This window comes from Lichenostomus cassidix, chromosome 1, assembly GCF_008360975.1.
Source record: "Lichenostomus cassidix isolate B80296 chromosome 1, HeHo_3.0, whole genome shotgun sequence".
Classification (NCBI taxonomy): Eukaryota; Metazoa; Chordata; class Aves; order Passeriformes; family Meliphagidae; genus Lichenostomus; species Lichenostomus cassidix.
In genome coordinates, this window is record NC_139479.1 from 114,926,304 (window position 1) to 114,951,904 (window position 25,601).

Here is a 25,601-nt window from a genome sequence, read left to right on the forward strand (position 1 = left end):
TTGGCTATATTAGCACTGATTTTAGAGCTGCACAGCCTCTCTGCTCTCTGTTCAGGGCTTGGGCACTGCCCAGTGGAGAAGTTCTGCCTCCTGTGCAGGGGGAACTTCCTGGGGTGAGTTCCTGCCCTTTGCTCTGGTGCCATTGCTGGTGCTTTTGTTGAGAGAATCTTGACAGTGATTTCTATGTAGATATTTTGGTTTCGTATGAATAATACTTTGATTAATTTAATAGCGAGAGTGACTAGAGCAAGGTCAATGCTTGTGTTAGCAGTTGACCAAACTCAGTCAAGCACTGGGCATCACCCTGCTAGACAAAACCCCAGGAGCCTGGTCAGCCTTATAGCAGAGAAGTTCCATACACAAATCCTCCAAACCCCATCTAAATTGACAAGTACAGAGCACCTGCAGCTTGAGTCACGGGGCTGACATAACAAGCCAGGTCCCATCATATTATTTTCAGTGAATTTACTGCTTATTACTGAAATTTAGTGTAATTTATGCCACAATTCCATTTCCAGGCTGAGCTAGTCACACCACCTCTTAACACACAGCTGTGAACATGACCATGTGCACAAAAATACATAAGCATGGAGAAGCCAGTCCTTTCCCATCACCCAGAGGCTTTGTAGCCTATTTCTGACCTGATTTTTTTCTCCATTCTCCATACATTTTCCCCAAATCACCAGTGATTCAGTGAAAAGGGAAAAACCAGCCTCAGCCCTCTGCAACTTAGTCCAAATGGGAGAGGAACTCCAGACTCAGGCCCAGAGCAGGCACCACACCAGCATTCACTGCAGGGAGCAGGATAAAGTTTTCCACTTTATCCACACTAAGAAAACAACAAAAAATTAGGGCTCAAATAATCATGTCAAGGTCACTTCATCCAAACAAAACACCCAGTTGTGAAAATACTGCACACACATGGCATGAAACACCCCATGGATGCACTAAGACCCAACAAACTGGACTTAAATTAAGGCACTAAAATTTACATGTTCAATGAATAACTTGCAAGAAGTAAAGTGAAAATGAAACCTGAGTGTACAAGACCTTGCTCAGAGCAAAGTATAAAAGAAATAACCTCAACTTCACATTGGTACGTGTGAAGTTTTCTGACTGCAGCAGAAGTGCAGAAAATATTCTCTACTCCTTATCGTCTGTTATAAACATTTCAATTGTTTCCAAACATTGCATAACAAGTGCTGTTAATGTAACATTTTCCAAGGGAAAAAGGTTCATAAGTAGTTTTCAGGAACCTCAGTTAAAGCTGCCCACATCCATGATCCCAAGAATATCTGCAGAGCCAATAAAAGGATGCATTTCAGGAAAGGTACACATGTTCTCCAGGGTACTGAAACACTTCCAGCGTGTTGGAAATGCCCATGACAGATAAGAGATTTCAACTCATTTGTTGAGAGACTTTGGAAAAGACAGAGAATAGAGTTATTAAAGGAAAATAAGCTCTCTTTCACACCTCTTTCAGCACCGTGCTCTGGACAATGCAGCTATTTAGGAAAACAGGCTTATATTTTCTTATGCAGTGCTTGTTCCATTTGATCAATAGTGCATCAGGTGCAGTAAACATCTCATTTTACACCTGTGTTGCACAGAGACTTTAGCCTTGGAACACCTGTTAGAGCTGTTTCAAGATTTTTCCCCTGGACACCAACTCTCTCAGCTGCTTGTAATTAGAAAAAACAAAGCAGAGCTACCACATGGACACAGGCCCTGGCAGGGGGGAGTGCCAAAGAAAGCAGCACAAGTTTTACAAGGATGCATTTCGTGTTTTTTCCCTTGGCAGCACAGCCTCAGGACACCAGGCTGGATGCCAACTGCTCCAAGTGTCAAGCAAACAACAGGATTTGCTACAGGCTTTGATCACCTATTTCTGTAAAATACCTAAGTTTATAAATATTGTTACAGAGATATTGTATGGGAAAAGAAGTGTTACAAATTTTGACTGTGTAGGAGATGCTTTTAAAAATAATTGCAGTAGCAATTATTTATTTACCATTTACCATTACAATTTACCATTGCCCTTGTAAAGCTGTGTCATCTAGCTGGCCTTTATTTGTTCTTGTAAAATACTTTAGAGAGCATTTTTAGATTATTAAATTAATGCATCTGTTGAGGATTATCTATTTCAATAATGTCATCCGTGTGCAAACACAAGATTTACTGACTCGAGCACATTTTCTCTGGCAACATATAAATAATTTGGCCTTTCTTGCTAAGATTCGATCCAATTAGAATTGATTTCAATGGAAAAATTTGATCATAACAGGAAAAGAGCCAATTAGTTATAAACCCACTACAGATAAAGACTGAAAATTAGTGGTGAGACAAAAAATACTGTTCCTTAACAAACAGGGATGGCACAACAATACAGAATTCATATATTATTATATGAAGTGTATTTAACCACTGTCCTGTCTGATGAGTGAAGGAAGTGATGAGTGGAATCATTGCCTTTAGCACCTGGGAAATGAGATTTTCTGGAAGGCCCAGAACTGGTATTAATCTCACAGGGCATGGTGTCACAATTTCTTGGAAACAGCTCTCTTTAAGGTCCTGTTCAGGTCTGTAAATGTTTTAAGAACTCTTTGTTTTGGCTACTGTCACAGAGGGGGGAAAAGAGAACAGAAACAAAACACTAAAGGCAACTTGACTTAGCAAGGGGAAAGTAAAAGATTGCATGGAAAAGGACTGAAAATTTGATAACCTTATCACTTGTGAAGCAATTCCTACTACATCCACAGTCACACTGAATGCCATTCTAAAAGAAGCACTGGGAAAAGATGAAAGAGCTGATATATCCCCAAAGATTTAGCAGGTCTAGAGACAGAAAACAGCCTTCTACATGAGAATAATATAAACAAAGGAGGTTATCTGTTTACAGTTGTTCTTTGATAGGAGGCAACAATCCCACCCAGCTGGCACTACATTAAAATGAATTTAATCACCCTAATGAAAGAGGTGGATGCTTTGGGAAAGAGAAATTCTGTAATGATACTTTTAGAAGGAGATTTTTTATCCCTTTCTAAAGTAATAAGACTGTTTAATTTTTCAATTTCATTTTTTAAGCATATGAAATAAGAAAAGGTTTTCCAGTATAGAAGGGGGACTATGAATAATTTCAGGTTTTTGAAAGAAAGGACAGAGGAGAGAAAATAGACAGAAATTTTCTCTTTTGTGCACTCTGAGGTTTTGTTGTGTGAGGTTTTGGTTCAGTGTTTGAAATGTTCTTTTGTTGTTGTCTTTTTCTGTTTGTTCGGGTTTTTTTTCAATTAAAAGTCAAGAAATGCTTTGTTTTCTCTCCTCTTCTCAATGAGTAGGAGAGTATTTTACGAAAAGCCCGTCCTAAACATGTTCAACCTGAACTCACATCACGGATTTTAGTGTCAAATGACCTTGTGTTTACCAGTTGCTTTTCTTCTGTTATCTGAAAAAATTAAAGGTCTGGTCAGATTACTCAAGATAGTTTCAAACAAGAGGACTGTGGGAATTGTCACCATTTCTTGTGCCTTTTTCTACCAGAAGCCTCACAACCATGGTCATATAGGTAGAGACAGAGCAGAAAAGGGCAGGAGAGTGATGTCAATAAAGGATCTGATTTTTGGTGTCCTGTGGGTAGAGAGGAACAGAAGGCTCAGCCCCTACCGTCAGAACTAATGGGTGTGATTTCCACAGCTTTCCTCAAAGATCTAGCAATATTGTGCATTTCAAAGCCACTATAAAAGCAGAAAGGTAAAGACCTACATTTCTGGCTGGCTCAGCTGAGTGCTGCTCCTTTGCACCTCTTTCCCCCTCTCCTGTCTCACCCTAGAAATTGTTTTTCCTCTCTGCTTTCTCCTGGCTGATGGCCAAAGTGAAGGCCCCCAGATTCCACATCTGGGACAATGTCTCACATTGCCTCACTTGCTGTCCTCAGCAAAAGAGAAACACTGAGACCAACAAGGTTGGGGACCACCCTGCCTGAGATCTACTCCTGCATGTGTTTATTTTTTGGCTTCCTTTTTGCTTTGGTGTAATCCTGAATTCAGAAGCTTCTGCCTTCACAAGAGAGAGATACTCGAAGTCCAGAAACCTCCACTGGTTCATTGAACCAAAGCCACTCCACAGTCGCTTGGAGTTTCAAAAGCAGTTTATTACATTTGTAATAAATCTTTGTTATTACGCAGATTAGCTCTTGTTGTACAAAAATAATAAATAAAAACATCTGAGCAGCAGATGATTCCCTTCAGTTCGGGTATATAAAGCAAGGACTCAATACTTGCAATTGCACAAACCTCAACTTTGTCCCTCTCTGCTTGGCTGCAGAGATTTTTGAAAATCATAAGGAAATTTAAAACCTGCCAAGGAGAGTTCAGAACCTCCTGGTTTCTACAGCAGATGTACTGTCCCAGCATGAGCCTGCTCTGGATTCCAGCCCTGGGGACAGTAAGGCCCATAGTGACCTGGATAATGGATATCAGAAGGGACTGGGAGGTTACAAATAATCTTCCCCTCAGTAAGCTGCACAGCCAAGCCTCTCCCTGGACTCTGCAGGTGTTTGGGTGAACCCAGGATTTGGGAGGGTTGCTTGATTTGTTTGTTTCCTTCTAAAATTGCAAAAACTTTTAACACGTATCAGCAATTTTGAAAGATGGTTTTGTTGACCGTTTGAGGTCATAGCTCTTAATTTCTGTACAATAACTGGAGTCTCTGAAACAAAATACACAACAAAATCCAACCATTTGTTCTCTTTACTATTTTTTCTTCTTTCTCACTGTATCCTACAGCCATGCTTCTATTATTTAGTGCTCTTCACAGAGAGATGGACAAGTTAGTAAAGGAGTTGTTTTATGGAGTTTACTATTGGACTCAGTGATCTTAAAGGTCTTTTCCAACATAAATGATTTTATGATTTCTATATCCCATGTCTAGCTTTTTCTCCTAAACACAGTAAATGTCTGAATCAGGATCCAGGCCCCACTGATTGGTTACATATCTAGCAGGTTGAGGATGATATCAGAATTAAATACTGTTGTTTACTATTTTTTGTTTTATAAAACTAGCCAGATTTCTTGCCTGATGAAAATGGATGGAAAATGCAACATTGTACATAGATATTAAAATTTATCTTTTCTCTCTGGCTCTAAGGGTTAGGGCCTATATGGGGAGGCACCCTTTACATTGTGTTCTGTCCTAAAAATTCCCTCTGAGCTCACTTGTAGGTTCCCTTCAGGTTCTGGAAGGTTCTACAAATCTCTCCTGAACTTTCTCTTCTCCAGGCTGAATAACCCCAATTCTCTCAGCCTGTCTACATAGAAGACATCTTCTTTCAGAGAGTTTCTGTGCTGCTGTTCAGTATAATGGTCTGAATACTTTCTTAAATTGTTTAAGTAATTTTCCAAGGAAAAGAGAAAGCAAGAAGAGGACAAACCTTTTGTAAATGCACAACAGATGCACCGGTGCATGGTGGGACCGATGCAGAGCAGACTGGGAGCTGTCATCACCCCTCAAAGCCACATTGTTTCCCCAGCTCATGTGGCCCACACCTGGGACACGCTGGCAGAGCAGCTTGGGAAGCTCCCAGGTTCAAAGCAGATGCTTCTACCTTTGTTCCTGCCTGCAAGTCTTTTTAATTTCGGCATTTTCCCTCCTTGTCATCACTGATCTCTTTCACTAGGAGTGTCTCTGACTATATACCAAAACATGTTGAGAGGGGTTTTTTTAATTTATTTTTTTGTTTCTTAGTATATAGGAACTTAATTGGATGTGTTCTCTTTGTCAGGCTTTTTGTTTGTGTAGTTGGATATTTTTTGTTCTCTTCAAACCAAACATTAGGAACTAGAGCTAAAAGTTACATAAAAGTAACTGTTGGAAAAACCTGAATTGTACCTTAAGGACACCTGGCAACCTCTGGGCATTTGTTACATTGCATGATTACATTACATTGCATATTTTTCTGTAAGATGATGTAAAAATAGTAACAAATATTTGCACCAAAAATGAGTGGCATGAAGTGCAAATAGATTTTATGTCTTTACTATTAAATTCATAGTCCAAGTGTGAGTAAAGACAAAACTGAGTCACACATGATTCAGTTTTGATTCAGTTATCCTTTAATTTTATTATTTTGTTAAATATTTATAGTCATGACAAAATTCCCATCAAGCATATAATTGATGCAATACTTAACTTAATAAAAGACTTTGCCCCTTTTTATCCTGATTGCTCTCCACATACTTTTCTCACTAATGCACCATCAAAGCTCCAGAACCTCTCATGAGCTGCTGAGTCACCAGCAACTGAAATGTCTTCCACAGGCTGCTCTCTAGCAACATTAATCTATGTTTCCTTTGTAAACAAGACAAATCACGCAAGAATCTGAGATGTGTCCTTTCAGTATTAGGACTCTGTAGAGTCAGCACAACTACTGGATAATAACTAAACCATGAAGAGATGGGGTCAAAAAATATTGAGAGAAAGGTCTGGTACTGACAGTGCTGGTCGGCAGCAGGGCTGTACCCATCCAAAAACTGATGCCATTTGGGGTGGACAAAGTGTACTGCAAAATTTGTTTGTATTTGAGGCAAACAAGTCCTGGACTGCATGGAAAGCTGCAAGGCTGACGTACAGAGATTATCCCTGCTGATAAAAGAAGCACTCGGGAACATCACTAATTAGCTGAAGGAACAGAAAGGAGGAGCAGTAAAGCTGAAGGGGGAAATTCCAGCTGGAAGCTTTGGCAGTACTTTGCTTTTAGTTTTACTGTACTACAACCTACTGCTGCTACAAATAAGTACCAGTTTTGCCTTCTTGCTCAGCAACAGAAAAAAAATAGGGTTTGAAAAATGCTTCTGATGTCTAAGGAGGTATATAGACTTTAGATGAAATATGCAATTAGCTTAAAATAGAGAATTTAAAATAAAAACAAGAGAATATTAAAAAGAAAAACCCAACCTACCCCCCCAAAAAATAACCCAATATTTGAAATGAAAGCTGTCCACTATTTATCAATAAATAATTAAAAAAAAAAAGTAGAAAAGGAAATGGAAATAAATAGATACGTCTTCAATTATGGTGCACTTTAAACCCATTATTAACATTATTGAAATTCAGCATCTTCCAAGTGCCACTGGAAAAGGGAAAAAATTAAATGACAGAAGGGAAAAAAAAAGCCAAACAAAACTCATAATGGAAAGAAAGGGAAAGCAGAAATGGTGAAGTGAAATGGAGTAGTAAAGAAAACCCTGTCTGTTCCTTCTGGTTAGGACAGGGTCTGGGGTGCTTCAGTGGGAACACCCAACTGGAGAATAACATTCATAAACCACAGCAACCCCTCTACAGTGCTTTAAAATATTGCTCTGGAGCTCAGGGAAGGGTAAAATGAAAATTAATCCATAACTGACAACACTGATGCTGTCTATGTATAACAGAAGGTCAGGCTATAATCCACAAAGTCACTTCAATAGTCAGACTCTAAAACTATGGATTTATCGCAAGTGTAAACTGATATTGCAGCAAGCATCACATGCATGATGCTCTGCTTTATTTACACCTTGGTGGTGGTTAACAGTGAGCAGAGAAGTAAGGAAAAAGAAGGAAAACCTGTTGCAATCCTGCTGTCTACAATCAAGACAGTGAGCCAAGGCAGGAATGCCATAAGAGGACTGCTCAAGTTAAATAGGATTGGGGTCAAGTACCTGCAGTACATTGATTTTTCACGTGGTGCCTGTGAGAAGATGGGACTGGTGTAGCTTAAAGCAACTGTGAGTGTTGCTAATGCCAGAAGATACCTAACATTAACACCAGGAAAAATGTCCCTCAGCATCACAGACTTCTGCTCATGTGCCTGAATTGGATCTGTGCTAATTTCCATGCTCTACCTCAGTCCACGAAACTACAGAAATGGGCAAATGCTCAGGGACCCAGATTATTGACCTACTAATTTTGACTCTAACTAGGCTAAATTAGGCAGAATTTCAGGCTTTGCAATGTATGAGAGAACACAAAATAATCGATGATGTATTTCTGATTCCACCCAGCCACCCACATCACACCTTCTGAATCCAAGACTTAGGTCAGCTTTGCCTCTTTTGGTTGTGAAGAATTTTTACACTGGACCAAATGCAAGGAGGTGCTGTATTCTAAAAAGGTGGAACTCAGTTCAACTATAAACACACACATCTGGCATCTAAATATCCATTTCTAGTACCTGACTGCCAAAATACCTCTATTTGAATACCCAGTTTTGAACTTTGCCCTCAGAGTGTTTCCCTCACAGTGTTTCTCTCTGCTTACACAATAAAGTGGCCAAGAAATCTGATCTGGTTTTTTGTCTCTGTCCAGACCACATTGGAAATAAATTCCCTCTACCTAAGCAGATGCTGTTAAATAGAAATACAAGGGAAGACAATGCGTTCCCTGCAGATGCCTCTCTAGTGAGAATACCACCTAAAAATAACAAAAATGCTACATATTTATGTTCATAGGAACAGGAAGGAGATTTATAACTTTAAAAAAATTTATTAAGCATGAAATTGCACTTGTAGCAAGCTTTGACTGCAACCAGACAGTGGCCTTGGTGACTCACACCCCTTGAGTGGTTTCCTGAATCTCCATACCCTGTTACTTATTCCCTGTGATAGGTAAACCCCTCACTTTATACACTGTGTTTATTTCTATATCTTACCAAATTCAATAATAATGAACCTGTGCAACATTTATTTTGAAAGTTTAGTGATTAGGTTCATAGTGGTTGTTTGATTTTTTTCCACTGAAGTGTTTCTTGAATGTCTTTATTATGAAAAGGAGAAGGGCAGTGCTTGGGATTAAATGAGCCAGATCTTCAGCTGTGGAAGGATAATTTTGTTTCACTCCAGTGGGACAATGCTGGTTGAAAGCCAATTCCCCTGACCTGGAGGATCTTCCCTGATTTCATCTCTCCAGCTGGACTTTTCCAAATTGTAATTAAGTATTCACTGGGTACCAGGGAAACAAAGAATAAAGAAAAAGGGGAAAAAATAAGTCCTTTATAGAGGTTCCAGTCCTCTGGTCCAAGAAATATTTAATTATTTAGGCAAAGTGGAAATGCATTTCTGGAGAGGCTGAGAGAGTTCTCCCGTGGTGGTTATGGAGAGAAAAGAGAAATAAAAGAGAAAATGGACAGAGGAATCCCAGTGGATCTCTACAGGGAAAAAGGATGCCTGCTTACCTTTTTCAAACAATGTAAATAATATACTTACTAAATGAGTTAAGAAGAAAAGGTCTAGTTGAATAGCAAATTAATTATCTTTAACTAGAAGTTTAGAATTCCTTTAAAATTATTGGTTCATTGTATTATTCAGGTAGTTGTCAAGGAAGGAAAGTAATGTGAAATTCATCAGATTTAACATGCCTGCCTCTGTGATAACTACAGGATATTTGCTGTGATGTTCTGCCCTAAGATTCTGCTGCAGAAATTTTCCTCATCTTTAACAAAGCTATGAAAGGCGGAGGGGGATGTACCCAAAAAAGACAAAGGCATTTCTGGCACAGGGAGGTTTTAAAGCAGTGATGAATTAGTGGTGTTGCACACACTGTGTACCTTTCCCAGGAACACGGGCTGGCCCAGCTGCCAGGGCAGAGGCACAAGTGGAGCTCTGATGGGAGCAGATGCCCCGAGGATCCTGCAGCAGCTCCATGTGCAGAACATCTTCCCACTGCTTCCCAGCGCTGGGCTCCCTCCTTCCAAGAAGGCAGGGGCCTCTTCAAACAAGCTTGAAAGGAGCAAGGCTTGCTAGTCAGCTGGCAGCACCTCTGCATTTTTGAGCTTGCCTGGATACAGCGCAGGAGAGCTGAGTTTGTGCTGTGTGCCTGACCCCTCTCAGCCAAGTTCAGAGCAGTGTGAGCTATCAAAAGTGACACGCTCCTGGCAAGCATCTGCAGGCTTTTGGCTGCAATCTCTTCCAGGCCCAGCTGGGATCAATTAAACTAAATAATAGTTCTTGCAATAACTAGTTCCTACCTCATTCTTCAGAAATTGCTTAGTGTTCAAATGTAAATACTGTTAAGTTCATACCTTGCTCACCCTTCCCCCACTTTGGATAAACTGACACCTAGAAATCTGAGATTTTTAGATCAAGTCCTTAAAAGTTGAATCAGGAAGGATCATTGCACGTGCAGGCTTGCATTCTTGTCTTCTGCTTTCCCATCATGAAATCCATTCTGCTTATCTAATACCCTAAATAGGAATAAAACCCCACCACTTGTTCATTTCTCCAGACTTTATGTTAAATGTAGGTGTTGTTGTCCATAACTGATTGGCAGACTGGTCCAGCCAAACTGTTATGAAATCCTGCCTTAAAAATTTGGAGTAATTGGCAAAAACCCCCTCAGTTGTGCTATAACTCAAGTGTTTCCAGGACCAGGTAATGATCGCATTAAAATAAGGAGCATTTAAAATCAAGATCAGAGTTTCCAAGTGATTCTACTACTGTACAGAGATTTGCTGTGAGCAACATGAATAATCCATCTCAACCTTTAAAAGATGAAAAACAGAGTAACTGGAACAAATACATAAATGTTTTTCACTGTGAATGAAAACAAGAATTATTTTCCATTCAAATTTTTAAAAAGTTAATTTTTATAATCCAGTAATCTCCAGATCTTTCCTGAGAGGACTCTGTGTTAAAACTATGAATCATAATAATTACTTTCTTTGAAGCCAGAGAGTATTTGCACAGTTTTAAAGTCCCTGATCATTCTCTCATTTACAGAGGAACACAGATCTCAACCCGAATAAAAAGAAATATAATACTTTCTTCTTCATTTTAATGAATTTTGTGTAGTTTTGCTTGCTAGATTTCCAAACCCTAATGTAACACTAAGAAAGCACTTGTTGTAAGCATTTGAAAGTAGTTGGATCATCCAGCTGCTTAAAGGCCCTCGTGAATGGAAGCCAAGATTTTTATGATCCTGCAAAATGTCCAGTACTACCCTGGAATGGTGTGCTGTTTTGTCATTGCATTCCTTAGGTAATGACTCTCCCCACGAAGAATTCTCCCCTTTTTTGAAGAGCTGGAATAACCTCCCTGGCTTGGGCTCTCTCCACCATGTTGTGCTAACCTGACAATCCTCCTGAGGAGCCTGCAGAGCTTCTTCAAGCAGTCAGTTTTTAAACACTGTACAGTTTTAGATGTAGAACTTCTGCAAATAATATCTTGCTTTAAATGCATAGTATGGATGGCAGAAAGGCATTCAAATTCAGAAATAATTCCTTGGTTGAAGAGTCAGAGAATGGCTGAAGACAGCAAGCTTGCAGTCCCTCTCTCTAAAAAGATCCATGAACATGACATTGTAAGGTACTAAATTTATTTGTTTTACACAATCTTGGAAAAACTACTGATTTTTATAGAATTTTTTTATAGTTGCCAGTACCAAATGGTTCAACAAGAAACCTTATGGTTTAAAATCCAGAAAACCACTTCTACCTCGCAGGAGGAAGCAGCATTTAAGCCCAGTCTCCAAAATCAGCACATTTTAGTGATACCATTCCACCTACCATAGCCTGTCTGCTGGTCCAAGTATTTATTTCAAAAATATTAAAAAAACAAAGAAAGAAAGAATCACATTCCTTTGTAAAATAAATTCCTATTCCTGTAAACTTTCCAACGTAGGACAAAGTCACAGTTACCTTTCTAAGGGGAAACCTCTGCAGTGAATTTGTGGGATAATCTCCTGACTACCAAACAAGTCAGCTGATAGCAACCAGGGAAGCTGATAGCAGCCAGGGAGTTCAGTTTCTTATTTTTCACCACAAAGAGAATAACCCTGTGCATACCACACCACCTCTGCAGTCTCACATGTGCCCTCCCAGCTGGGCTGAGCTGTTCTGTGTCCCCTGAGCAGGGCAGGTGGATCAGGAAAGGAGAATTCCAAAAGCATGGAGGGCATGGAAAGGCTTTCAGTGTTGGGCAAAGGGTAAGTATGGCAGAGCTCAGGAAACAGAGCGAGGCAAACAAATGGCCACACATGTGACTCGGGGAAAACAAAACCACATGGGCTTCAAGCACTGAAACACAGATCTGAGATAGCCAAAGCAGATTGCTCAGCTGTCTAAAGAATTAATAAGTTATTATTAGGGTACAGCCAGGAACTACAGAGAGGGGATGGATTAGATTCTGCTATAAATTACCAGAGATCACACAGAGTAACACACTTACTCCAGATTTTCCAAACATGGGCATGTGTGGGGATGGGAGATGGGACAGGGGTCGGGGATGGGAGAGGAGTCAATTCAGGGATGCAGAAACATGCAACAAGTCATCTGTAGTTCACAATCAAGACAGATGGACAAATGGAAAAGGCCAAAACAGTGTGGTAATACCCAATAAAGATGAGAAGAGAGAAAAGAGAGAAATTCAAGGATGGCCCAAGCTGCACCTCCTGGGGGAGGCTTCTGTGAGGTGGGGTGAGAATGGAGATGCAGAAACAGCAGGGGAAAAAACAGAAAAATGAAAGGAGTAGGAATTGCTCAGACCACAGCAGAGCTTCCTTAGATCAAAGCCAAATGAGGAAAACTCTGAAGCTGTTGGGAAATGTCAGGCCAAAGCAGTTCTTTACCTAAGGGAGATACTGACAAGGAGGCTGGAAGTTAGTTGGGAAGTTATGGAATGTTGCATACCTGTAGAAAAAAGCTCAAAAATATCTACTTATTGCCATCTGCATTGATCTATGTTACATATTAACTCTTCTAATAAAAGACCCACTTTCCACCCTCAATAAAAGCAGTGTCAGTAATCTCAGTAGGTATTTCAATATATTTCCTTATAAAATATTGTTTATGAAAGCAAAAATTTATTTGATTTTAGTATTTATGATCTTAAGGTGGAAAAGACAAGTTCTGAACACCAATGTTTTATTTTAAACAGGAACCAGCTAACACAATGCCAAAATACCCTCCTGAATAGCTAAGTGCAGTGTAACTTCAAACATCAGAACCAGAGTCTGGTAAAGGAGGCAGGTTCTCTATGCATGAAAGGTATGTTCTGAAATTTCCTCAAAGCCTGTGAAGTGCAAACTGTATTGAAAAAAAAATTAGGAAGACAAACAAACAAAAATTCCATATTTTAAATTATTTTTTAAAAACAGATTTGCATATGTAAAATATCTTCAATGTTCAGAAAAGGATTAGTAGAGAACAGTCATCCATAATTAAAACAAAATAATCACTCTGCTGCACACATACCCTCCCTTTAAGAGGAGAGGTACTTATGATGGCCATTAAATAAACCATTTGGGAAGGACTCAGGTACCACAGTGATGAGAGCAGCCCACAAATGAGGGTAGAACAGAAGATGCATAAATTGCTTGGGAATGAAGGATTTGCTACTGCAGCCTTCAGCAAGTTAAAGAGTGTTAAATATAAAAACTTTTAAAAAATCAAGTGTGGCTTTTCCCACTGCCTAAATCCCAGAAGGGGACACTAGAAGAGGACCAGGAGCCTTGAGCTGAAATTATGTGGCAGCTTAAAAACCCTCAGACAGTCTAAGTTCCTTCACCATAAATTGCTTCATACATTCTCTGTAAAATTTAATTCTGTAGCAATGTTTTTTAATTATTAATGCCCTGATGCTCCGGATTAATAAGTTCATGGGAATGTTCATAAAAAACTGTATGGTCATTTTCTGAGTAAATCACTTATTCTGGTATGTAAGATGCCTGAATGTTAAATAAGCTAGAGTTTTAAAACATATTCCAGTATTTGTCAATTGCAGTATTTTTTTCCAGAAGTCCTTAGCTGAGAATTCATGTTGACATCTGTGGTGACAAAGTGAACAGAGTTCTGTTTAAATGTTTGTTTTTCAAGGTTCAGTAGTTTCTCATCCATAACAGGTGGACACCCTGCTGAATTGTGAGAGAGAAAAATGTATCACACTGATAATAGAAACAGGTGGGTGTTCTAGAAATAAAAAATGTGATTTTTTTGGCTAAACTTTATAGTGGGAGTTGTGCACTTGTGGCTTTTTTCTTCGGTATGTCAAAGTAAAATAAAGCTGACACTCACCATTTATCCTATAAATTTTTTTTCTGAGATGTTCTTTTATTATTGATGATAATTTCCTATGGATACAACCCTTTTTTCAATAGTCTCCAGTATGTTTCTCTTTCTAATTTAAAAAACACAGCAATATTACAGCTCTGATGGCCTCCTGGAATCCCTGAACGTTTCCAGGACACAAACCTGGTTATCAAAACATAGCCACAAGTGCTCTTTAGTGAGCAATAAAATATTCCTGGCATCAGAAATGGATCCAAGCTTCTATACACAATTACAGGATCAAGTAGCTGCAAGGCAGACAATAATTTCAAAGACTGGCTCTCACTACCTCTGCCTGTGAGCAGCTAGTGCAGATATACCTGGCAATAAGGAAACACAGGCAACTCCACAAATGAGAAAATAGAAGGAAGTTGAAGGCTTCATTGTGAAACCCAGAGCAAAGTCCTGTCAAAACCATCAACAGCTCTAAACAAATATCTTCTATCCTTTAGTTAATCCCTAATTTTGTACTTCGTTTCCTCCATGTTATGCACTGGTAATAAGTATTTATTCCTGGGAAGTCAGTGAATTGTATTATTGTCCTTAAAACACTCAGATTTTTTTCTTTTTAATTGTGGATTTATTTCGGTTCTGCCTCTGTAAAAAGTGAAGAAATAAAGCTGAGCAGTGGAAGATATTTCCCATGCAGTATAACTCTTAGCAAGTTTTTCAAAGTACTAACTCTAATTGATCCTGAATTTTATGTCTTCGTGTTGCCATTGGACATACAAAGTTACCTGTAAGTGCCTCAGGATGTTAAAAAATGTGGGTAGATATTTTCAAAAGTAACAAGTTTCCTTGGCTGAAATATTTTACCTTGGAATTCCCCAAAAAGTTTATTTTTCACACCAGTGTCAAACATACAATGCCAAATTGTTTTCAAAGATGCAATGCTTAATCTCTGTCCCCCTCAAAAGAGAAGATCCCCGGCAGAGGGAATTAAATTTACTGAATTAAAACAGGAGTGGAATGACCTAAACAACAAAATTGCAACTGAATTACAGCACTAAGATGACAATGACACACTAAGAAATAAAAGATTTTAGTGGGGTTATTTTGAAATTAAGTGATACTATAGATTTTGCGGTCTGAATGTTTCATACCCTTTTCAGTTTAATAAACTGAAGATTTTAATAGAGATCTTTTAGCAACACATGATGTACTTTGAAGGTGTGAATATTTCCTGACTAGCCAAGTTTACATCCAGCTCACACAAGAAACTCATAGGTTTCTTTAACCTGACAGTGAAATTTAGTTATAACTGCGTAATATTAATAATAATAAAAAAAAAAACTTTACTGTTCTACCCAGTAAAGGGTCATGCCTTAGAGGGAAAAAAAAAAAGAAAAACTACCTTAAATTAGGCTTTAATTCCTCAGTAAAGATGAGTATTTCTTCAAAGATCCTTAGTATCCAAAAATCCCAACAATTTTGTTGTCCATCTCGCACTCTCAAATGGCAAACCATTTCTTTTAGTGGCCTCAATATAAAATGAAAACCTGATTTTAGGTTGCATTAAGAGCCTTGTAAGAGTGATCATCTTGGTACCCAAAGGGAAGTGTTAAGAAAGCTAAATATAGGAGGGGAAAAAGCTAAACCTTCTAAATATATAATTTAAGAAAAGGCACTTTTAATATGGTGAAGACCTGGTTCAATTTTCATAATTTTCATAATTTTGGTGCTGACTCCAGTTGGAGTGTCTCAGCACAGTTCTCCTAACATTGGGAGATTGGTGCTGGAATGAAGGACAGACACAACACTTTTCACAAACCTTCTTCACATCCTCTTCCTGGTTTTGTCCCCTGGGCCAAAGCTCTGGGAAGGCAAAAGCCACCCTGGAGCCCGACAGGGAGAGTAGGGACCGACACAGAGATCTGGGAGTGGGTGATGTGGCATTTTGATACTGAACTTCAGAGCCTTAAATCCCACTGAAACCCCATTAATGGTGTTCAAATAATTTATAATAGCTGCTCCTACAGCCCAACTTTCATATTTAGTAGTTCTTTTGACAATTTTCTAAAAGTAAAATGAGCCTTTTTTGGGAAGGGAAAGATTTCAGATATACCAGGGAAGGACTCGCTTTTCAAATACCTTAAAGGCAGCTGTGCAGTCCAAGCAGAGGCTTTGGCAAAAGCCTGATGCAGTGGTAATACTTCCCAATCCAGACTTTTTTTCTTTAATGGAAAATGATGGAAAGTCCTGCTTTAACAGGATTCAGACACTGGCTCTTGGAAACAGGATTTGGTAACCAAAATAAAAAATATCTCAGAAACTTTAATGGTCTCCTTCACTAAAGCCTGGCCAAGTACTTGCATTTAATAATTGAAGCTATCAGTTTACTTTTACATAGTGGATCTAAACCATCATTCCAAAAGAGACACAAAATCCCCTTGGCTGCACTGCCTGTAGCCAGAATTTGGGGCAATATATTTGTAAAAATGAGATATACTGGGAGTAACACAAATAATTTTGTCATTATTTGTCATTATGGTTAGAAGATGAGATGACAGCTGACAATCCTCACATCCTGGTGCCTGTGTGGTGTTTATAAATGTTTATAGGTGTGAATTCAGCCCCCATGACCCCAGGTAGCTGCTGGAGTCCCCCAAAGAGGTGTGTGGAAAGATGCTACATGACTCCCCAGCTGTTCCCATGAAATCCCCGAGCTTCCTGAGAGATGAGCTAGAATTTTGCCTTAGAACAAACATGTCCTACCAGATAAACTCAGATTTTGGCCCAGGAAAGCTTGGATCTTGATCCGCGGTGTTTTAGAGAACATCTCTACTGCTGTGCTATAAAGTTGAAATTATTTGAATTTTCTAGCTGAAGGCAAATACGTAAATTTTCATTAGAACAGCTGTTTCCTATTAGTTCTGGAGAGAGAAACATTAAAACTCAGGCATGTTTTGCACTGACAGCACACTGGCTCCGTGGGTGAATAAAAGGCCCTGGTGAGAAGTAGAGATGATGGACTTCACCTCCAGGAAGTTCTTGGGTAGGTAAAGTGGAGAAGGATGCAAAAGAGAAAAGAACCATCCTGGAGGAGTAGGGCACTGCCCAGAGTGTCTTTTTTCCCACAAAAAGGCATTCTCTGCTCCTGGGACAAAGCACTCATTTTCTGCACAGCCTGGCAGGGTGATTTACCCACTGGGTCACCACAAAATCCAACATGCAGTTTTGTGCTAAGTGTGTGGTAAATCCATGATGGATGCTCTGGAAGCCACAATTGCTACTGCACTGTGCCTTGTGGTGTTGGTACAATATGAGATAATAGCAGGGGGCAGAGAGCTGCCTTGTGAGGAGGCTTGGCTGAAAATACACCTTCAGATTTCAGCCCAGGCCCTTATCACTCTATCAGCTCCAGATCAAGCCTTTTCAAGTCCTACAAAAGCAAAATAAGGCTATAAAATTTTGGAAATGGGAAAAATTAATCCTTGCTCAAAGAAACCATCCTGAGCCATGCAAAATTCTTACATCCCAACTTAAATTAAGGTTTTCCATGGCATATCTGAGAAGTGCAAAATTTAAGAGTGCAGCAAAGAGGGTATATTAGTTTTCTTCACAATAAGTACAGTTCCTGTTCTGTCATCAAAGAATTTGCACTAGATTAATCAGTAATGAGGAATCACAAAATGACAAAGGAAAACATGCATGGAAAAAGAAGAGAATCAGCAAAAGCAACAGGCATCAGATATTTGTCCATTGTACACCAACACTGACCTAAAGATTTGTGTGAAGTTCCATCACATCACCCTCACCAATCCACTGTGTTTAACCACTTTCCTTTGGGACTGGTTACATTTGTAGAAACCTGATGGATTAATCTGTTGTTCTGATAATTACTCTTAAAATATTTTTTTGTCCCTGTTAATAACTCAGCTTTTAATAAAGGAAATAATGGGGTTACCTTTGCTGAAGCACGGAAGTGGAAGCTATGCAATATTATGGTTCCACTTTAGGCCAGCACAGACTTGGAAATAAGTACACATCACTAAAGTTAACACCAGATTTTCAGAAGGAACTGTCTTGTAAAAAAGAGGGGAATTTCCACCCTGCAAAGGATTACATCATTTTGACAATCATTATTGGAGTTGAACAGCACAAGCTCTTTCCCCACTCCTTTCTCCATCCCACTTTTCTCTGCGTTTAATGTAAATTAAATTTTTCTCAAATATTTCAGCCACTAAGAAACTGCAATGTTTTTTCCACGAGTTCAATGTGGAACTGCATCTTTGTGAAGGGTTATGACCCCCCAGCTGCCCTCCCCTGTCAGGAGTTGTGCAGAGCCAGAAGGTTCACCCTGTGCCTCCTTTTCTCCAGGCTGAGCTCCTTTCCCAGCTCCCTCAGCCTTGCAATGGCCATAGAATAGGGGGATGCCCACTGGAATATAAAGATTAAAGTGGCTTTTATTACATTTTGTTAGATTTACTGTCAGAAGACTGTTAAAAGGAATGATTAATAGGAACAAATTGGAATGAATAAGAAGTCTCCATTTCTTAAACAAGTGCCAAGGAATGGTTTGGATAGCATATTCCAGTGCTGTGGGGAAAAATGAAGAATATGGTACAAAGTAATTACTTTTCTTTGGAGGAATGGAGCTAATTGGGTGAGAGGGTAGGAAAAAAGTGATTCAGGGGATACAGTCAGCATGAAAACCATTTATACATGGAAGGGAAATGGAAGCAGAGGGCAGAAGGGAGGAGAAAACGGCAAGCCAGGTATTTCGTCATGGAAGATTATCAGGTTTGTCAAGCACGACATCCCCACGGTGAATTCACGCTGACTGCTCATGGCTTTCCTGTCCTTCCTGTGCCTGGAAATGGTTTCCAGGATGAATTACTCCACAACCTTCCAGGGTCCCTTCAAGGGACTGATGTGAGGTTGTTGTTCCCTGGGTGGTCCTTCTTGCCCTTAATGAAGACAAAGAAGTGACACTGGTGCTACTCCAGATCCTCCAGTCACCACAGTCTGTCAAAGATTACCAAAAGCAGTCTCATGATGACATCAGTGAGGTCTCCCTGTACTTAGGGGTACAGCCCATCAGGGCCCATGGACTTACACTTGTACAGCTTCCCTAAATGGTCCCTGACCTCTCATCTTCTACCAAAGGTAAATTTGCCATCCTACAAATCATCCCTCTGGTCTTTAGGGCCTGGGATTGATGAAGACCAATCTTGGTAGAAAAGACTGATGTGAAGAAGGAATTCAGCACCTCAACCTTTTCCATGTCCTGTGTCAGTGAGTTCACCAACTCACTCATGATTAGTGAGGCAGGGGAACCTTTCTAAGGAGATAAATCATAACTTGAAATCTAAACAGTTGTGTTATAGAGGAATAAATATGCACCTTTTATTGTTCTGAGTGCATGAGCTATAAAACCTTAAAAGACAGCAAATCACAAATATCTCATACCATTTTTAAAAGGAGGCAAATGCAAAACCCAAACTTTCATTCTGCAAGAGGCTTTTCATTCCAAACCAGAACAGATGGATAATTTTATATTTTTTTTGTGCCTGAAACTTTTTTGACAATTTAAACTCAGAAATCCCTTGCCGGATCATTTCTCTCATGGGAACTGTACTTTGGGTGAATTATATCCAGACTTTTCGCAGCCTGCAATCCAGGGTGCTGCTTGCTTCAACACAGATGTGTAATCTTGGCAGAGCTTCACTGTGAAAATTGTGCTAAGGTGTGAGAACACACGGGAACCAGAGCTGGGCAAGATAAGCAGAGTGAAAGCCTAGACAGAGGGCAGTTGCTGAAATCCTGATAGTCAGCAGCTTCCAGAGTCCAGAGGAGAAATGCTGGCATGAAAAGGTGTCAGAACTCTCAGGGAAAAAAAAAAGAGCAGAGGATGGAATAGATGGAATAGTCTCTACTATTTTGCCCACTTCTCCAGGGGCAATAGTAAAGCTTTTTATTCCTAGCCACCATCACACAGCATAGCACAGTGAGGTGATACAGATTCATGTCAAACTGAACCACTTCCTGTCCAAGCAGTCAATCCAAATCCAAATTCAGGTGTTTTTCAAATTTTCCACCAGTGAACAGAAAAAAACACTTAAAATTGAAATTTTTGCCATAAAAAGGCAATGCCAGAGATGCTACATGTTCACTGAGAAAAAAATTATGGAAAATATCAGAATTGCTTTATTTTCAGGGTGGGGAGGCCCTGGCACAGGGTGCCCAGAGAAGCTGTGGCTGCCCCTGGATCCCTGGCAGTGGCCAAGGCCAGGCTGGCTGGGGCTTGGAGCAACCTGGGATAGTGGAAGGTGTCCCTGCCCATGGCAGGGAGAGGGACTATGGAATCTTTAAGGTCCATTTCAATCCAGACCTTTCTGATTCTATGTCTCCATGACCCAATTAAATGGGTTCAGTTGCCTGCCTGACCCCAAGCTGGTCACTCATCCACACAGGAAGAAGCTGCAGCAGATCAGTTTCAGTCTCCACCAGCAACCCCAGCCTTTCTTGGCTCCCCTCATGAAAAAGGCCAGCCTGGCAAAATCCTGGTGCAGACAGAGCCACAGCCAGCCTTCCCCAGCACTGTGGCCTGCTGCCAGCAGGGAATTTTTGTCCTTGGTACTCCCTGACATAACTGGACAAGGCAATCCTGTGCAAAGTACAAAAAAAGATGTTTTGTGAGGCTGAAATGAATGGCCAAAGCAAGTGAAAAAAATAGCTCATTACTGAGACTGGTGTAAGGCAGTTTATGAGTCATTACCTCAGAAGGATTTTATTTGGGTTCTGGGAAATGAGGAACTGGGGGCTCATTTGTCAGGATTTCAGAGCAGCAGGTGAAATGCAGCCTTCAATGAGTGGATTCCTGAAAGTCCTAACTGGAGGAGGGTACACCAAAATATAACTTACTAAAGTGGTAGATTAGCCTGTATTTTGGTAAAACAGTGCCCCAGGGAGATCTGAATGTTCTTTCACTTTCTGTGAATGAATTACATCGTTCATGTTAATGTTAAAAATGTTAGTTAAACATTTTACTAAATGTAGCTTCCTGATCCTATGCTCATGAACAAAAGTCACTTGTTATAATAAATCTGAAGACAGATCAGTAGCCTTTTTCTTCTTGTGTTAAGCTGAGTAATTTTAGATGCCAAACATCTCCTCATTAATACCCTTTTGTAATCTTAAAGGATGGGGTTAAGAGGGCAGAAGATTAAAATCTCCTTGTTGCACAAAGTGTCCTGCAATCTCACGTTATTGACACTTACATTCCAGGCTTGGTGACTCAGTTCACAAAAGGACATCATGTTTTGGTCACAGCAGAAACTGGAGAAGGAAGAAAAACTCCCTTTCTCTGAGACAGTGCTGTATTGATAAAACAACGACTCTCTGGAGAATTCTTCGTCCATGTGCCATGACAGCTCTATTTTAATTGAATTTCTATTTTCAGAATTTCAAAGAGAAATTTCTTTCTACACCACTCAGCAAAGGGGGGTGGTGGTGGAAGCCCTCATTTCCCTGTCCATCACCCCTGACCTTCTTCCAGGAAAAGGGGGCAAAGCATCATCCTCTGCACTCCAGACCGTGGGACAGCTCTGTGGAGGCAGATTATGGTCAGTGATGAAGTAACTGAACAAAATTATCAGTAAATCTTTCTACAAGTTCAGCTACCTTACAGATGTAGGCAGTCAAAGGCTAAACTAAAGATAATTTCCTCAAGAATTGCAAAAGATGTTTCAGTGCATCAGGTCTTCTCCCTGTCAAATTTGAAGGTCCTCCTCCAAACACCAGAGGTATGAGAGGGATTCTTGCACTTTGGTGGAACAACCCCAGTTTCCCTGGCCTACAAAATGGTTAAACCTTTTCCTCCAAAACAGTTAGCCTAAGGCAGAGAACAATCATGGAAAGTTTCAGCCCAACCCATTAATGTTTGGCAAAGCTCTAACCAGCTTAAAACAGAGGTCTGTAATTAGAGCGGGTCGGAACATTCTCAGCTAAATGAAATTTCATTGAAATACACTGTTTCATCCAAGCCAAAACAACATTTTTCAGAGACATATCTGCTTCCACAAGGTTTTTGTTGGGAGAGCTGAAAGGGAAAGCATGCTCACACACTATAGACTGAAGATGAGGTCACTGGTTTGGGGATGTATGAGAGAGGCCCTGACTCACCGAGGGCTGCAGTAAAGAACAGTGCTCTTGCAGCAGGAGCACAAAATATCCAAATGCCAGAGTATCTCCCTGGCTGGCTTATCAACAAAAAATTATTCAGCATTAGAAACATGTCTTGATTATGATGCTCAAGAGATTTTATGTCTTCAAGCCCCACACACAAGGACATATTTTTGAACATTGTAAGTTGACCTAAAAGGATCTGACCTCTTCCAGAAGTCTGTGCTTCTAACAGGAAAGTTAGTAAATATTTCAACGTTAAAGGTCTCCTCAGTAAGTGCACTTCCTGGACAGATCAATAAACATTTAAAAAACTCAAAATTATGGTCCATGAAAAGGAAGAAGAAAACATTAATATTACCAGGTGGAAAATCCTCACTTTTTCATTCTTATGGTTTTCACATTTTATACATTGATATGAATAGCAGGAGAAAATATGTCTGCAATTAAAAAGTGTTTCATGCTGTGGCAGGTCCTCCCATCAATTACAGAGGTTTGAGGCCTACAAGTTTTGTCCTAAAAAGGGGAGAGCATAATTTTTCATTCCTGAAGGTTTAAGCAGAAATTTTTTGCACCGCTGAGTTGAGCTGATGCAAACTTTTGTTTTCATGCACTATTACCTGTCTTCAGCTCGTGCAATTATTTTCTTTCTCAAACATCAGGTTTGGTGCACACCTGCTTTTTTTTAAGATTATCCAAAGGTTTTTTTGGTATAAATGTTTGGCTTATAGAATTCACTGCTCTGTTATTGCTCAGGTCAGCAGAAAGGAGCCATGTGACACAGGAGACTGGGATCATACTTAGCTAATTCAATGTAAAGGATAATATGAGCACATACTTTTATAAAAACACATCTTCTCACTTAGAAGCACTGTTTTTTTCTATATCCTTATTTAATTCTTAGCATAAAGTTCTCAAAAAATGTAATTGTTTTTATTTGTACAATGTGTTTAAAAACAGAAAACAAAACTAAAGACATAACTTCAAAGAGACAAATAGATGAAGTATTCAAAACCTGGGACTCTCTTCTCAAACCACTGAGATTTGCAGCAATGTTTTCCTCCCTGAGTATAAAAATTCTGAATTCAAGTGATTTGGGCCACTGCAGCTGAGGATTGAGTCTTACGAACGAAAGTGCAACTTTTTCTTCAATAAAATTTATGCAAATAAAGTTAAATGATTATAAATTGTAAATTTCATCTTTCTCTTTCAGTCAAACTTTTAATGGAAGACTCGGGAAGTTACTGAGGTCACACCTTAAAATCCAGCAGCTGTGTGTCAATAGTCAGATTTTGCTAGCTAGGAGGAGTAGTATAGTAAATTCTTGTTCAATATTTAAGTTAACCTATCCAGAATAATTGTATTAATTTAAATGTTGGGCATTTCCAATTCTCCTCATGGGATGGAAATTAAAATGTTTGAGGTGAAAACCAGAGCAAGTCTCAGATTCTAGAACACAACTCATTCATTTAATGTTCAGGTTAAGAGCCTTTCATACTTCCTGATGACCTCAAAGCACATTTTATTTTCTCTCTCTCTTTTTTTTTTTTAAAAGTCCATGCACCTTTACAAAATTAAAACATGGTAAAGAGGAATTCAATATCCTAAAATCTTTGTGATACCACAAACATTCCAGAATGAAAAACGGTAGCTTGCAAATTTTAACAAGCTGAAGCAGATTGGTGTGGTTTTCTTTCCATTACTGGCTGGCACTTCTCACAAGAAATGAGGACAATGGATATAATCGAAATCCTGGTGTTCACCTAATGTCTTCCTTGGATTTTGTGGTAATTCCACTATCTGCAGCTGTACCTTTAAGCAGCCATCCAAACAGGCATCCCTGCTGCTGGTGATTTCCTGGCTTTCAAGTACTTCCCTTTGCAATGGTAATGATGAATTTTAACACTGGCTATTGTCATTTAGCAAATGTATTAATTTAATACATCACTAACATAAAAAATCTAAATGTGACTGCTTATATAGTGGCTAGAAGTATAAATTTTTATATAAATGCCAGATACCAAAATTCTGATTTCAGCGATCCAACGATCTCTCACATATTCCTGAAAAAAATCTGAATTTACTGACTTAAATTTTCTAACAGACATTTCTGACTTTGTATCAAAAAGGAGGTGAAAACTCCCTTCACATACTGAGCACATGCATAAAAGAACATGTGTTATTTATTAACAGCAGAAAGCATTTATTAAAATCTATCCTGGCTTTTGCAAATAAGATGACTTCATGCACAGGAAAGAGGTGTATATGATAAGTTGTTATTCCAGGGCTGTTTTGAAAACACTAAAAATGGGGACTAAAACTATTTTAGATGTCACCTTTCATTAATCTAATTTCCAGAAGGAATTTGAACAGTTAAAAAGCAAAGCATAATCTTTGGCAAAACCCTAAGCATCACTCATTTAAAATTCTTTATAGCATAGTAGTGTTTCTAATTCAATATTTTATGAACTGCAGAAGTGTCAAACGCTTTTTATGGTTTGTATTGAATGTTTTGAAGGTCTGTCTCAATTCTCATTGTAAAATGTCAATATTGTCTGGAGCAAAACCAGCAAAATATCTCTTACTACCTGATCTTAATCTTCCAGTCCATTCTGCCAAATGCTGAGAGGAGAATATAAGAGTAATTCACAGTAGTCACAAACACTCAAGTAACTTCATATTCCACTGAAGACTTACCTAAAATGAGATATTATATAATCTTTTCCTTACATTAATATCCTGCTCAGATCTCCATCAGACTATTTCTAACTTGGCTATTTAAAATTTTTCCATTTTATTTGTCTTCCTCACCTAAGTAGATGGCAATGGACATGATGGGTAGAGGAGGGATTTTCCTGAGTGTTATGAGGGAAAGCTGAACTCACTAGAACCTTCCATGCTCCAGAATATTTTGGAAAGCATAAATGGAAGTGCTTGAGCGCAGTCAATGGAGAAACCAGAAAGAAAATTAGAGGTGAGTAAGAATGGGATTAGAAACACCACATGGACCAGAACAACTCCCTGCACATATGGACCTGATTTGGACATGGGGAAGAACAGGGTCTGAGCAGTGACCTGCCAAGCAGCTGCAGTCACTCACCACAGAGTTCATATTCATGTCTCCAAGTGCTGGTGACAATCGATGGCTCCTTCTCTTCAGGATGGAGCTCACAGAGGTCTTGTGTCACAAAGGGTTCAATACAACCTCACCCAATAGCTTTGAAAATATCCAGAGCTATGGAATTGCCCTTCTTGCTCTCCAGGCCATGACTTTTCAATGAGCATATCTGACATTTTCCTCCACCTATTTCATGGTGGGCAGAAAACCTTCCAAAGAATGGAAAGGGTTTTCATAGATAGGCACAGGATCAGACTGGAGTCCATAGTTCTGATTAAAGTCATATAT

The 25,601-nt window shown here is 39.4% G+C and overlaps 1 long non-coding RNA gene across 1 annotated transcript; it reads right to left on the reverse strand.

The window, feature by feature from the left end:
- Positions 1-21,514: 21,514 nt before the first annotated feature.
- On the reverse strand, positions 21,515-25,288 carry LOC146445655 (uncharacterized). The gene is made up of 3 exons (XR_014852755.1): positions 25,007-25,288; positions 24,784-24,817; positions 21,515-21,618 (listed from the first exon to the last, which is right to left on the reverse strand). It is a non-coding gene; the product is annotated as an uncharacterized LOC146445655 (long non-coding RNA).
- Between the last annotated feature and the right edge of the window lie 313 nt (positions 25,289-25,601).